Below are 15,641 nucleotides of genomic sequence, written 5' to 3'. Positions count from 1 at the left end.
GGTTTCATATTTTGCCATTAATACCAATTTCTGGTGTTAAGTGAGTAGTTTTCAAAACATGGTTTTTGTTAGTTTGTTTCAATATTGTTCAGGTTTGGGATAAGTTTAGTGTATCGCATGACATTTGAACATATATAATTTTTCTTTTAAAATTTAATTTCTCAGAACTACAATTATTCAAAATAAAAGATCATTGATAAGAACACATCACCTTCCAATAAATAAATGTCATCAAATAAAAGTAATTTATTACAGGAAGTTCTTTTATGTACTAAAACTATTTCCCAATCAGACTCCTCAATGGTAAAGCATGACTGGATTTAAAGCTCTAAGGGAATTAGTACCAGATTTTACATTATCAACTGCAAATGAGCACTATCACCCACCTCACGCTCCACCCAGTGTGACTGTCCTGGCAGTTTTGTCATTACATACAGTCTTCGTCAAGTCCTTCAGTTCAGTTCCACTTGACACTGTGCTTGCCACTACACAGCTACAGAGATGAATAACCAAGGATGTACCTATGCAGAACTTAATCGGGTGAATAACTCAAAGAGACAGCAAATGAAAGCTAAGGGCACTAAAAATTCCATTTCAGTAACTGAGCAAGAAATAACCTATGCAGAATTAAATCTTCAAAATGCTTCTCAGGATCATTCAGGGGAGCGAAAGAACTACCACTGCAAAGGTAAAACATTTAAATCACACACAGTGTAACTGTTCTAGAATGTGCTCTGGGGCACATTGGTGGAGAGAATGAGTAGGGAATGATGTCCTATATTTTTCATTTGTAAGGATCAGAGCTTGGAGTTGGTAAATAGTATTGTAAACTAATAGACTAATTTTACTCAAGCGTTGTTGTAATTCATAGTCTTTGATAACTCATGGAATATTACCTTTCTGAACATGAGATAGTATATTCTGAGAGAAGATTTCAATGGTAGATACAGTTTGGGTCCAAGTTTCTATATGTGGACTCCGTGTGCATCGTTGGTTCTCTTGTATGTAAATTTCCTAAATGATTATTTCCATCCATCCTTTGTCAGTGTTTTCATTTCTGTTCCTAATATTTACTACTATTTCCAGGGAAGATCCTTGCTAGGATGCTGGGAATCATCTGCTTTGTCTTGATGTCCACTGTGATAACAATAGTTCTTATTCCCTGTAAGTAAGTGTTTGAATGACTATCTGGGAAATTTCATTTTAATGATTGTCACTGCCTCAAAGTATCTCATACTGTTATGGAATAGATCTTTCATTTTAATGCGTGAATGCTATAAAAATGGAACAATTATTCTCAACTTGTCAAAAGTATAAATAACAGAATAGTTGTAGAGAGTATTACACATATATTCAGTTTCATTACTCAAAGAGGTGTTCTAGGAGACACAATGAGAAATAAATACAAACTAATTCTTAAGACTGGTTAAACCCAATAGTGTAAGAAATGGAGAGGTTTGGTTTTTAATAGGCTTTTGAAATATTTTCTCCCAAATCTTCATTTCTTTGTTAATATTGCTTGGTGAAATAAATTTTGTTACAGAATTTTGTAATTCTAAATAATACTCCAAGTTCTAAGTTAAGAAACTGAAATCATAATATATTTATTTCAGTTTAAGTTTTTATGATGATTTCTTTAGTTTTTTCAGTTACTGAAATACTGGAGCAGAACAATTCATCCCTGAAAACAAACATTCAAAAAGGTATAAAATGATTTTCAAAATTCTGATATTATTGTTGTTTCTATTTGCCTCAAATTTCCTCCTGCTAAAGCATGATTAGAAATCATTTTACTATTCTACAGAAGTCATTTTATTCAGTGTTCTCAGGACAATCTTAGATTGATATTTTTGTATGTTTACTTTATATAGGCACATAAATTAGGGAATGACAAGCTAATTATTCTCTGTGAGCATGTGTGAGCGTATTTTATTTATATCATCCTGTGAGTGTTCATAGATATGTATACCTATATACATACCTATGCAAGTATGTAAATTAATTTGAATTTGTTAATATTCAAATATCTTTTGTATAATATCTCATAATCTCTTTTTAGCTTATCACTGTGGTCATTGTCCCAAAAGAGTGGTTTACATATTCCAACCATTGCTATTACATTAGCACTGAAAGAAAACCATGGAATGAGAGTTTGGCATCCTGCGCTTCTAACAACTCTAAACTGCTCTACATAGATGATGAAGAAGAACTGGTAAGATTTCAATGTTCCCAGATTTTATTAAAGCTTATCAATTAATATCTTTCTAGGGCTCATCAATATTTTTATATGTATATGTAGCTTATTTTAAAGTCTGTTAATATTCCATAGCTTGACTCTATATTTTATTTATATTTTTATTCCTTTAATGTACATTTGATAATTTTCAGTATTGCTTTTCATAGAATACCATCCTTCTATAAATGCTCTTTTGCCTGAAATAAAATTTACTAATTAATTTTACCATACAACAAGGAAACTAAACATATGATTGTGCAAATTGATCACAAAATAGTTAGAACCATGTAATTACAAATTGAATCGTGAAATAAAAGTTTAGAGCCTCTATCAGTCCTGTCAACTTCAATATTATGAGATATCTTCACTTACTTTCAGACTTTATATGAATGGAATCATTCAGTACACATTTTTATGTGTGTCTCCTTGCACTTTCATATGATATTTGTAATCCATATATATTATGACATTTGTCTATAGTTTGTGAATTTTTACTGCTATCTGATATGATTATGATATTTTAAATCTATTCTCAGAAATGTAGTTCCTGTTTAGTATGTGAGTATTATGAAATAATTATTTTATGAAAAGCCTTTTCCATGTCTTTTTTCACATATTATATTTATAATGATATATTTATATAAATATTTATTTATATATGATGCATAACTACATAGTATATGTATATTTAGGCATATAAATATTATATTTATCATAATAGAATAATGATCTAGAAATATAACATCATAGTTGTAATTATATATAATTATAATACAATTTCTTCTAAGCATGAGAATGAAATTACATGGTCATAGATATGTGCATATTTCGATTTAGTACATTATTCCAACATTTTTCTAGATTATTGTATAATTTTGCTGCATAGTCAATGATTTTCAATGGAATAATGGACAGTGTCTAAAATATCTTTGTCTTCCTAGCATGGCTTTTATTTGCCATTATTTTGATTGGAGAGAAAAAATATTTTTGAGACTTTTGTCTGTACCTGTTAGTGTCTGAAATTTGCTCTGTCTGGAATATGTGAAGTAAAGAGAAATTCCATGGCATTTGCTGCCATGTCATTCCCTGGATTTGGAGTGCCTGGTTCTGTCAAGTTTCTCATCATCTGTCTAAATCCTCTTATGTTGATATATATATATATATCTCTAGTTGTTTCGGCTCTATTTGGTGGGAGGACTAGGGATAAGTATATCCTCTCTATCTTTCCAGAGGGGGAAGTCTGAATTGTAATGGTTTTAATTTGAATTTTCCCAAGAGTAATAGTGTTGAGCGTCTTTTCCTGCACTCATTTGGAATTTTATAGTTTACACTTAGGTTTATGATCAATTCAGAGCATTTTTGCATGTAATGTAGGGTACGTAATTATTAATATTATATGATAGCCAGTTATTACACAACATTTGTTAAGAGTCTATACTTTTTCCACTGAATGACTTTGCATCATTGTTGAAATTTATTCACTATATGCGTGTGAGTAAAAATTTTGCACCTTCTAATATGTTTCATTTGTCTAGTTATGTATTTTATTTCCTTTTCCTTTTTAAAAAATATCTTTTCGTAACAATACATATATATTTATTCTATTTCAGAGTCCTCTTGTCATCTTTCTAGATCTTTTCATGAACATTTTCTTATTTTTATCTTTCTCAAAGTTTTTTTTTCAAAATAAGAATATAGTTTTATCAAATGCATTCTGCATCAGAGAAATCATATGATTTAATTTTTCAAGTTTTTATTTAAAACCAGTTAGTTAGCTTACCATGTAAGATGAGTTTCAAGTGTAGAATTTAGTGATTCATCACTTACATACAACCCCAGCTCAAGTGCCCTCCTTAATACTCATAACCAATTTAACACATCCCCCTGCCCTCCTCCCCTCCAGTCAGTCTAGTTTGTTCTCTATAGTTAAGAGTATGTTTTCTGGTTTGCCTCTCCTTTTTTCCCCCTATTGTCATCTGTTTTATATCTTAACTTCCACATAGGAGTGAAATCATATGGTGTTTGTCTTTATCTGACTGACTTTATTCACTTTGGATAATTCTCTCTAGCTCTATGTCATTGCAAATGGCAAAATTTCAATTTTTTGGCTCATATTTCATTATATATATCTCCTATTCTTTATCCATTCATCAGCTGAGAGACATTTGGGCTCTTTCCATAATTTGGCTATTATTGGTAAGGCTGCTATAAACATTGGGGAGCATGTATCCCTTTGAATCAGTATTTGTGTGTCCTTTGGGTCAATATCTAGTAGTGTAATTGCTGGATCATAAGGTAGCTCTATTTTTAACTTTCCAATGAGCCTCCAAACTGTTTTATACCGTGGCTGCACCAGTTGTCATTCCCACCAACAGTGAAGAGGATTCCTAGTTCTGTTTCTCCACATCTACACGAGAACCTGTTGCTTCCTGTTTTGTTCCTTTTAGCCATTTTGTCTGGTGTGAGGTGATATCTCATTATAGTTTTGATTTATATTTCCCTGATGAGTGATGTTGAGCACCTTTTCGTGTGTCTGTTAGCCATTTGCAGGTCATCTTTGAAAATATGTCTATTCATGTCTTACACGCATTTTTAACTGGATTGTTTATTTTTTGGGTGCTCAGTTTTATATGTTCTCTATAGATTTTGGATACTAAGCATTTTTCAGTTACGTCATTTGTGAATATTTCTCTCATTCCAAAGGTTACATTTTAGTTTTGAATGTTTCTTTTGTTTTTTTTTATCTTGATGAAGTTCTAATAGTTTATCTTTCTTTTATTTTCCTTGCCTCAGGAGACATATCAAGTAAGAAATTGCAATGTTCAATGTCAAAGAGGTTACTACCTGTGTTCTCTTTTTCTGCTTCATCAAATATTAGTTGACATATAGTTAAATGTGGGCCCATTTCTTGGTTTTCTATTCTGTTCCACTGATCTGTGTCTATTTTGTGCTGGTACCATTGTGTCTTAATCACAGCTTCTTTAATATATCTTAAAGTTTGAAATTGTGATGCCTCCAGCTTTGCTTTTCTTTTTTAAGTTTACTTTGACTATTCAGGGTCTTTTGTAGTTCCATACAAAATTTAAGAATATTTGTTCTAGCTCAGTGAAAACTGCTATTGGCACCTTGACAGAGATTGCATTGAATGTATAGATTGCCTTGGGTAGTATGGACATTTTAACAATATTTGTTCTTCCAACTCATGACCATGGAATACTTTTTGTTGTTTCTTCTTTTTCTTAAAAAGATATTTATTTATTTATTTATTTATTTATTTATTTATTTATTTAATGTGAGAGGTGGATGGAGGGAGCAGAGGGAGAGGGAGAGAGAGAATCCCAAGCAGACTCCATTCTGAGTGTGAAATGTGATGAGAGGCTTGATCCTACAACCTGGGATTATGACCTGAGCCAGAATCAAGTCAAATGCTTAACCAATTGAGGAACCCTGGTGTTATGGTTTTTCCATTTCTTTCTTTCATCTTCAAATTCCTTTATCAGTATTATATAGATTTCAGAGTACAGATCCTTTACGTCTTTGGTTAGGTTTATTCCTAGGTATCATGGTTTTGGTGCAGTTGTAATTGGTATTGATTCCTTGATTTCTCTTTCTGCTGCTTCATTATTAGTGTGTAGCAATGTGACAGATTTCTGTACATTGGTTTTGTATCCTGTGACTTTACTGAATTTGTTTTTCAGTTCCAGCAGTTTTTTGGTGGAGTCTTTTGGGTTTGAACTATAGAGTATATTGCTTGTGATTTCCCCTCTCTCATTGTGATTTTATTAATTCAGGTCTTTTCTCTTTTTGATAAGTCTGTCTAGTGATTTATCAATTTTATTATTTTTTTCAGAGGACTATCTCCTGGTTTCTTTGCCCTGTTTTATTGTTATTTTTTCTCTATCATTTATGTCTGCCGCAATTTTTATTGGTTCCCTTCTGCTGACTATATGCTCTGTTTGTTGTTCCTTTTCTAGCTCCTTTAGGTGTAAGACTAGGTTGGTTACTGGAGATTATTTTTTGCTTTTTGCGTTAGGCCTATATTGCCATATACCTGCTTTTGGACCATCATGTTTTCTTTATTATTTATTTCTATGTATTCTTTTTATTTCGTTTTTCAATTCCTGCTGGACTAATTCATTATTTAGCAGTATTTCATTTAAACTTGGTGTATTTGGTTTTTTTTTTCCAAGTTTTTTTCTTATGGTTGACTTCAAGTTTCATAGTGTTATATTCAGAAAATATGCACTGAATGATGTCAATCTTCCTCTACTTGCTGAGGCTTATTTTGTGCCCGTTTATGTGATGTATTCTGGAGAATGTCCCATGTGCAATTCTAAAGAATGGCTGCTTTGGGATGAAATGTTCTGAATATATCTGTTAAGTCCATTTGGTCCAGTGTGTCATTCAAAGCCATTGTTTCCTAGTTCCTTTTCTGCTTAGATGATCGTTCATTAGTGTAAGTGGGGTGCTAAAGACCCTTACTATTATTGCATTATTAATGAGTTCCTTTATGTTTGTTACTAGTGGTTTTATTATATATCTGGTTGCTCTCAAGTTGGGAGCATAAATATTTACAAGTTTTAAATATTATTGCTGGATAGCCCTCTTTGCTACTCTATACTACTCTGCATCTCTTGTTATAGTACTGACTTTAAAATCTAATTTGTCTGATACAGGTATAATTTTTCTGGCTTTCTTTTGATGTTGATTTGTATGATAGCTATTTCTCTATTCCCTTACTTTAAATTTTCAAGTCTTTAAGTGTAAAGTGAGTCCCTTGTAGGCAGTATATAGATGGGTTTTTAAAAATTCTTTCTGACATCATATGTATTCTGATTGGAGCATTTAGTTCATTTACATTCAGGGTAATTATTGATAGGTATGTATGTAGTGCCATTTCGTTGCTGGTTTCGTTGTTGTTTCTGGGGATTTCTCTGTTCCTTTCTAGTTTCTGTCACTTTTGGTTTTTTTTTTACTACTCAAAAGAACCCCTTTAATATTTCATGCAGGTCTGATAATGGTCATGAACTTCTTTAGTCATCGTTTGCCTGGGAAACGCTTCATCTTTCCTATTTGGAATGATAGCTTTTCTGGATACAGTATTCTCGGCTGCAGATTTTTCCTATTCAGCAAGTTGAATATAACATGACAATTGGTTCTGGTTTACCAAGATTTTTGTGGAGAGAGCTGCTAACTTTAATTCTCTTCCATTGTAAATTTGGGTCTTCTTTGTCTTTCTGCTTTTAGATTTTTTATCATTATATTTTGTAAATTTAACTACAATAAGTCTTGGTGGTTTTTGTTGCTTTCCTTGGGAGTTTTCTGTGCTTTTTGGCTTTGAGTGTCTGGTTCCTTCCTAGATTAGGAAATTATTCAGTTACTCTGGCTTTTTGGCTTTGAATGTCTGGTTCCTTCCCTAGATTAGGAAAGTATTCAGTTACTACTTCCTCAAACATGCCTTCTCCCAGTTTTTTCTCTTCTTATGGGACTCCTATGATATGAATGTTTTTATATTTGATGGAGTCACATTTTCTACAAGTTTACTCTCATGATCCATTATTCTTTTTCTCTCTTCTGTTCAGCTTCATTAGTTTCCATAATTCTATCTTCTATATTATACATTTCTCTGTGTCTTCTGTCCTTGAAGTTATTACATCTAGTTGATTTTCAAAATCAGTTATTGCATTTTTAATTTCTGACTGATTTTTTTAGCTCTCATTTCTCTGTGGCATGTGTCTCCCTGAGGTCTTCCATGCTTTTTTGAAGCCCAGTGAGTATATGATTGTTGCTTTAAATTCTGTGTCAAGAAGGTGACTTGTATCTTTGTAGATTAGATATCTGGCTGTGATCATTTCTTATTCTTTCTTTTTGGTTGAATTTCTCTGTCTTGGCATTTTGCCTCAGTCTCTGTTCTTCTCTGTCTTATAAAATCCTGTTGTTTCTTCCTCCTGAAAGTAATGGCTTTTGAAGAAGAAGCCATATAATATCCAGAGCCTGGCACTTCAGGACGTGTCTGTAGTGTGTACTGCTTGTGCTCTGCTGCTGTGTTTTGGCTGCTCTATCCCTCAGATCAGACATCTACAGAGTTTCTTCTTGCCTGCAGTGGGCAGTGTTTGGGCTTTGGCCAGGGCAACAAGTATTAACTAGGTAGGTGTGGTTTCATCTGCTTGTTAAATGAGACCTGATGCTATTTCCTCTAGAACTGAAGGATGGCAGAACCCTATGATCAATAGACATGGTGCATGTGGGGATTTGTGTTGATCTTCTGGGGAAAGGGCCCATGGCTCCTGGTCCTTAGGCACGCTTGCCCAAGAGGAGTACCAGCAAGGCACAGTGAGGTGAGACTTGGTGCATGCAGCTTAGGTTGTAGCTGTGCTATTTACTGAGGTTGGTTTATGCTGTGGGGGAGGAGAGGGAAATGGTGCCAGCTAGCTTCTTCATCTCCAGAGAGGGGAGTCTGTGCTTGCTCTCATGGAATCCCTTCCACAACAGTGAACAATTCCCTCTTGCGCATCTCAGGCATTTTTCCAATTGCTGTTTTCACATTGTCTGTCTCCAGGTTGTTTGCCTGCCTGGAGTAGCACATGCACTTTGGACTTTTACTCAGCCAAGCCTGCTGACCTTTAAAGCTCCAATTTTGGGGGGCCTGGTGTAGCAGGGACCTGGCTGGTCTTCTGGGGGATGTTCTTGGCATGCTGGAACTGATGCAGGTTTGACCCATCATGGCAGTCATGCCTGAGCACAGGGGCATGGGATTTGGAGCAAAGCAGGCTAAACAGCCAGTGTCCACGTTAGTTGCCCTCAGCAGGTGTCTCTGTGCCTATGCTGAGGGGTAGAGGAGGGAAATGGATCCTGCCATCTCTTTTGTCTCCAGATGTACCATGACACCTCTCACAGATATGCTGATAGAAGTGAGAACGGATTCTCCCTATGCACCTTAGGAGATACTCAGATCATGCCATCTGTCCCAGGGTTGCTTGCCTGGCTTTTCTCCAAGAGTAGGGCACCACGCTTAGGTCTCTATTCAAGCAGAGCCTACCGACTGTTAAAATAACAGTCTTCGGGCTGCACTGATGGCAAAAACTCATGAAAATCAACCCCTCTTGTTTTCTCAGTCAATAGCTTTGGGGAAGTATTCTCCTTGTTCACTCCCCTGTGCATTCCTCTCTCTATTACGTTTCTCCATGACCAGGACTCCCACCTCTCTGCAGCACCTATGACCTGTTTCTCCCCCAAACCACATCTCTACACTTGATATCTTTCTCTATGTGTTCTCTACACTCCCTCTAGCTGTGCAGTTTGTTCGATCAGTCTTCAGGACAATTTCTTGGATATTCAGATCTTTTGCTAGTCATCTAGTTGTCTTCAAGTGATGATGCAACCCTAGGGTCATTTTACTATACCATCACCTTAGTTCCTACCCCCCAAGAAGGCATATCATTTTATCTTCTTTACTCTGCTACTATGATGGATTAATTTTATGGGATTTTAAATGTACACTTAGCATGGTATTGCTTCAGTACATCTCCGTATGTCATGGTCTATATTTTTTATTTATTGTTAAAATCTATCTATAATTGCCACGGACATGTAGTTTCCTTTTTTAAAAAATCCCTTCAAAACTACATATTTTTTCCTACCCCACAGAAACTTTCTTTTTAAACAAATTGAAATTATATATTTCTTTATACAGAAACATCTAAATGCTCCATAACCATGTGGAAAGTTTTTTGACTTGCATATATAATCCTGTTAGAAATCATAAGATATATCTGGTATTTTTATTTCTTTTTGTTTTGGCTTTTACAAGTTGTAGTTTTTAGGAATTTTTTTCTCTTTTATATCTATTTTTAAAGGTATTTGCATATTTTCAAAATATTATATTTTGGTAATTTTACTGAAGTATAATATGCATACAGATGAAAGCACATGCTAACATGCCAACAGGTGACTGAATGTTCAAGTATCACCATGGCACAGAATGAGGACATGAATTGCAAAATGTCCCTGTCATGTTCTTTTCTGAAAAAAGCACTTCAATTACATGGAATATTATAGTATGTATACTTTATTTTTGGCTTTCTCAGGTAAAGCTAAACTTGTGTGATTCATCCATATAGTTGCATGAAATTGTCCATAGCTCCTTGTTCCATTATCTGATTGTACTACAATGTAAAATCCATTCCGATGATGATACCATTGGATATTTGAGTATTGTCCCATTTGAGGCTACCATGAATTATATTTTACTATACATATTTCAGCACCAGCTCATCTAAATATGTGTTTATCATTTTTTCCTTCTATAGCTACATTAAATTGTTCTTCTAGCTTCCTGAGAGGTGAGGTCCTCAGATCATTCATTTCATAACATTCTTCATGTTGAGTAAAACTGATAAAGCTATGAAATTATCTCTAAACACTATTTTAGTTCCAGCCTAAATGTTTTGATATATTCTCAGTTTAATATCTGATATAATTAATCATTAATAATAATTAATATCATTCCAGTACAAGGTAATTTATATCATCCAGTACAGGTATTTTCAAAAGTTTCATCTTTGAATTGTAAATTTTCAGAAGTATATCACTTTCCAAACTGAAAAATTTCCATATTTCTTTCTGTTGTTGATTTCTAATTTACTTTTTTTCTTTAGAGAATGTTCTTTGAATTATTTCACTTATTTAATGTTTTTAAATATTTATTTATTTATTTTAGATGGAAGTGAGGCAGAGGGAGAGGAGAACAAGTCTTAAGCAGACTGCACTGAGCATAGGCCCAATGGGGGGCTGGATCTCAAGCGCTGAGATCACAACGTTAGCAGAAACCAAGAGTTCAATGCTTAACCAACTTCACCACCCAGGGACCTGTCACTTATTTAAATTTTTATATCATTCATGAACTAGAGGGATACTTTCTACATTTGTCAGTTACATCAAGCTGGATTCTAGCGTTTTTACACTCTTCCATAGTCCTTCTTATTTTGCGGCTAGTGTTCTATCACTTATTGAGGGAAGAGCTTTTAAATCTCCAACTGTACTCATTGAATTGTTTATTTATCCTCCTAAATCTGTCAGTTTCTACTTCATGCTTTTGAGGATTCTGTTGTTAGGTAAATAATATATCTTTTTTAAGAAAAGATTTTATTTATTTATTCATGAGAGTCACAGAGAGAGAGAAGCAGGCTCCATGCAGTTAGCCCGATATGGGACTTGATCCCAGGACTCCAGGATCATGCCCTGGGCCAAAGGCGGACACTCAACCACTGAACCACCCAGGCATCCCAATATATTTTTATAATAGTTTTCTCTTCCCTTTATCCTGATAGCTTTACTATTTTGAATTTTTAAAATCCTGATAATATTTCTTTTTTAATAGCTACTTTATCTGATATTAGAATAGCCATTTCTGCTCACTTATGATCACTGTTTTTAGGGTATCTTATTTTAATTTCACCTATCTGTGCCTTTAAATCTAAAGTGTGTCTATTGTATATAGCATATAGATGGATCTTATATTTTTATTCAGAATGATAATTGCTATTTCTATTCTATTCATATTTCTATTCTATTTCTATCTCTTCTTATTTATACTCTATTCATAATTCTAATTTCTTTTTCTATTTCTATAATTTCTATAATTTCTTCTGATTATAGTATTTATTTCATTCACATTAATGCAATTATTTGTATACTTGAATTTAAGTCTGTCATTTTGCTGTATGTTCTATGGATATGTCATTTTTTTCTTCCATCTTAACTGATATCTTTTGTATTAAACACATATTATTTTAGTGTCCATTTTAATTCCTTTGTTGATATCATAGCTCTAATTTTAAATTATATTCTTGTAATTCCTGTAAGTAGAACAAATGTATCTTCTGTTTGTTTTTATTGAGATATAACTTACATATAGCATTGCATATATTGCAATATGATTACCGTCATAATATTAGCTAACACCTTTGTCATGTCACATGTTTATCATTTCTTTTTTGTGTTGGAGACAGTTAAGATTTAGTCTCTTTGCAACTTTGAAGTTCTAATATGCTAATGCTGACTACAATCACTATGTTGTACATCAGGTCTACAGAACTTATTTATCTTCCAGTTGTAACTTTGTACACTTAAACAACATCTCCCCAGTTTCCCCACCTCTTAGGCCCAGGTAAACAACATCTGACTGTATTTTTACAAGTTCAAGTTTTTTAGATTCTACATACAAGTAAGATCACACAGTATTTGTGTATGTCTGTCTAATGTATGTCACTTAGTACAATGCTTCCAAGGTCCATCCATTTGTCACGAATAGCAAGATTTATTTTTGGGGGACGGCTGAGTAACATTCATGTTTTTGTGATATATATATATATATATATATATATATATATACCTTCTTAACCCTTTATCTGTTGGCAGACATGTGTTTGCTTTCATTTCTTGGCTGTTGTAAGTAATGTAATGAGCATGGCTGTGCAGATATTTCTTTCAGATACTGATTTCAGTTCCTTTTAATATATACCAAAGAATGTGATTACTGAATTATATGATAGTTCTGTTTTTAATTTTCTTTGGAAATTACCATATTATTTTCCATTGTGTCCACAACAATTTATTTTCCCACCAAAAGTCTTCCTTTTCTTCACATTGTACCAATATTTGTTATCTTTTCTCTTTTTGATAAAACCCATTCTACTAGATGTGAGGTGATCATATCATTGCTTTATACTCATTGATTTGCATTTCCCTGAAGAATTGTGTGGTTGAACACCTTTTCCTGTACCTATTGCCCATTTGTATGTCCCCAGAAAAATGTCTACTCAGGTCCTTTGCCCATTTTTAAAATTGGATATTTTCTTTTTTATTATAGTGTTATATGAGTTCTTTATATATTTTGGAAATTAGTCCTTTATCAGATATATGGTTTGCAATTATATTCTCTCATTCTATGCTGTCTTTTCAATTTTTTGACTTTCCTTTGCTGTGCAGAATCTCCTTATTTAATGTAGTCTCATATTTTTATTTTGCTTTTTTGATGTCTGTGCTTTTGGTGACTTATCCTAGACAGCATTGCCTAAATCATTGTCAGGGATCTTTTTTTCTTTTGCTTGTACCAGTGATTTTACACTTTTCATATATTTTTATTTTATTAATTTGTGTGGGTTTTATTGTTTGTTTTGGCTTAAAGAATTCCCTTTAGCATTTCTGTCGGGTACATCTAGTGCTTATAAATTCCTTATGCTTCACGGCTTTAACAGATACCAGCGGAGTCATGATGCTGCTATCCTGTGATTGCCATCCAAGGCCATTGAAACTTTGATTCACCATCCCCTGAGATGGTGTGAAAATCTTTATCTCTCCTTTATTTATGAATGGTAGCTTTGCTGAGTAAGGCATTCTTGGTTGACAGCTATTTTTTTCTCCTTTGATCTCTTTAAAATATTATCTCAACTTCTGGGGAAGTGCCAAGTAAGAAGCTTACCTCATCTCATGGATACAACCAGGTAACACCCACATCACTGTTAATAACCTAGAAAATGACCCAGAGACTTGTAGAAAAGACTATCTACTGCTGATTATAGGGAAGAGGCTACGTCCAAGAAGATAGGAATCCAGAGATTCAGTCAGGAGCTAAGCAGACCTGCAGAACTGTTCATGGGAAGCAGGGCTGCCGTGGGTGTATAGAAAGAAGAGAAAGAAATCCTCACACAAAGCACCACAGGCCTGGAGAGCTCATTCAGGGAAAAAGAATCCCATAATATTGGCTTGAAAACCAGAGTTTATTTTGTGAGTTCTTATAATCAATGGGATCTAAGACCTGGAATGTTAAAAAAGAAATGAATAGTCTCATCTCTAGGTGAGGCTGAGGGAGCTATAGAAAACTCAGTCCCCGCCCTTGAAGAGTCCGCACCACAAACAACAGGCTGAGACAGGCCTTCTTGGTGCCCCTTCTGGCATGCTGACACTCAAAGCCCTTAAAGCAGCATTGGAGCTATAGTCCTAGGATCGAGTGCAAGTGAAACCACCACGATGCCATGTCCAGTGGCACAGCTTCACTTGTCACTATTGCACTGATGTCTAGAGTGGAGGCATATGCCAATATCCCATGGACACTGTACTTGGGTCTCAGAGGATAATCCCTGTGACTCAGGCTAGTAAAGGAAATGCATCGGTGACAGATTCTGGGATTATGAGGTTCAGTGTTGCTTGGGACCAGCGGCAGGGTCTAATAGTCTGGGATGGTGGAGTCAAAGGTTCAACTCTGGCCTAGGTGGCAGTCTGGGAATGCTCAAAAAATTTCCATATAAATTAATGGTATTAACTTATTCAATTTGTACCATATTAGCCTAAAGACTGTTTCATAGCAATATTTCAGATTCAGATAGCAAGGGAAGCCTGCACTTCTAAAAATGTGCTAAAGCCAGTTAACACCGGTTTCTGAGCACCAATTATACAAATTTTTTTCAACACTGTGTTCATGATTTCATGTTAGTGACTTGAAATAAACCATTCAAGGTGACTTTGCACCACAAAAATCAACAAATGCTAAAAAAAAATAAGGCATAAATCCCCTTCCAATGTGCCCAATTACCAGCACAAGGTTGTATCCATATATGGTATAGACCAACCATACAGTGGTATGATGGTTTTAAATAATCTTATCTTTTAAAGAAATAGAGAAGAAAAAACACACAGATTCTTTTGTTTTTTTTTTTAAGATTTATTTATTTATTTATTTATTTATTTATTTATTTATTTATGATAGACATAGAGAGAGAGAGGCAGGGAACAGGAGGAGGGAGAAGCAGGCTCCATGCCAGGAGCCCGACGTGGGACTCGATCCCGGGACTCCAGGATCGCGCCCTGGGCCAAAGGCAGGCGCTAAACCGCTGAGCCACCCAGGGATCCCCGGAAACACACACAGGTTCTTTTTTTTTAAACATTTATTTATTTATGATAGCCACACAGAGAGAGAGAGAGAGGCAGAGACACAGGCAGAAGGAGCAGCAGGCTCCATGCACCGGGAGCCTGATGTGGGACTCGATCCCGAGTCTCCAGGATCGCGCCTTGGGCCAAAGGCAGGCGCCAAACCGCTGCGCCACCCAGGGATCCCACACACAGATTCTTAAATTTACCTACATACTTACTATTTATATTGTTTATATTGCCGTCTTCTTCTTCTTCTTCTTCTTCTTCTTCTTCTTCTTCTTCTTCTTCTTCTTCTTACTTTCTCTCTTTCTTCTTCTTCTTTTCTTCTTTCTTCTTCTTCTTTTTTTTCTATTGCCTTTTTGTGGATATATGTTACCACCTAGTGTCATGTACTTTTAGCTTGAAAAACATTTCTGGAGAACATGTGTGCTCAGAAGAAATTCATAGGTTTTTTTGTGTGTTGTTAGGTCCTTAT

General features: G+C 34.7%; 1 pseudogene; it reads left to right on the top strand.

Moving 5' to 3' along the window:
- Window positions 1–501: 501 nt before the first annotated feature.
- The window catches only part of LOC129517107 (NKG2-F type II integral membrane protein-like), a 60,381-nt pseudogene continuing 45,241 nt past the window's right edge, over window positions 502–15,641 (top strand).

This window comes from Nyctereutes procyonoides, unplaced genomic scaffold (genome assembly GCF_905146905.1).
Source record: "Nyctereutes procyonoides isolate TBG_1078 unplaced genomic scaffold, NYPRO_anot_genome, whole genome shotgun sequence".
In the NCBI taxonomy this organism is placed as follows: domain Eukaryota; kingdom Metazoa; phylum Chordata; class Mammalia; order Carnivora; family Canidae; genus Nyctereutes; species Nyctereutes procyonoides.
Note: the sequence above shows the minus strand (reverse complement) of the source record. Positions and strands in the feature narration are given on the sequence as shown.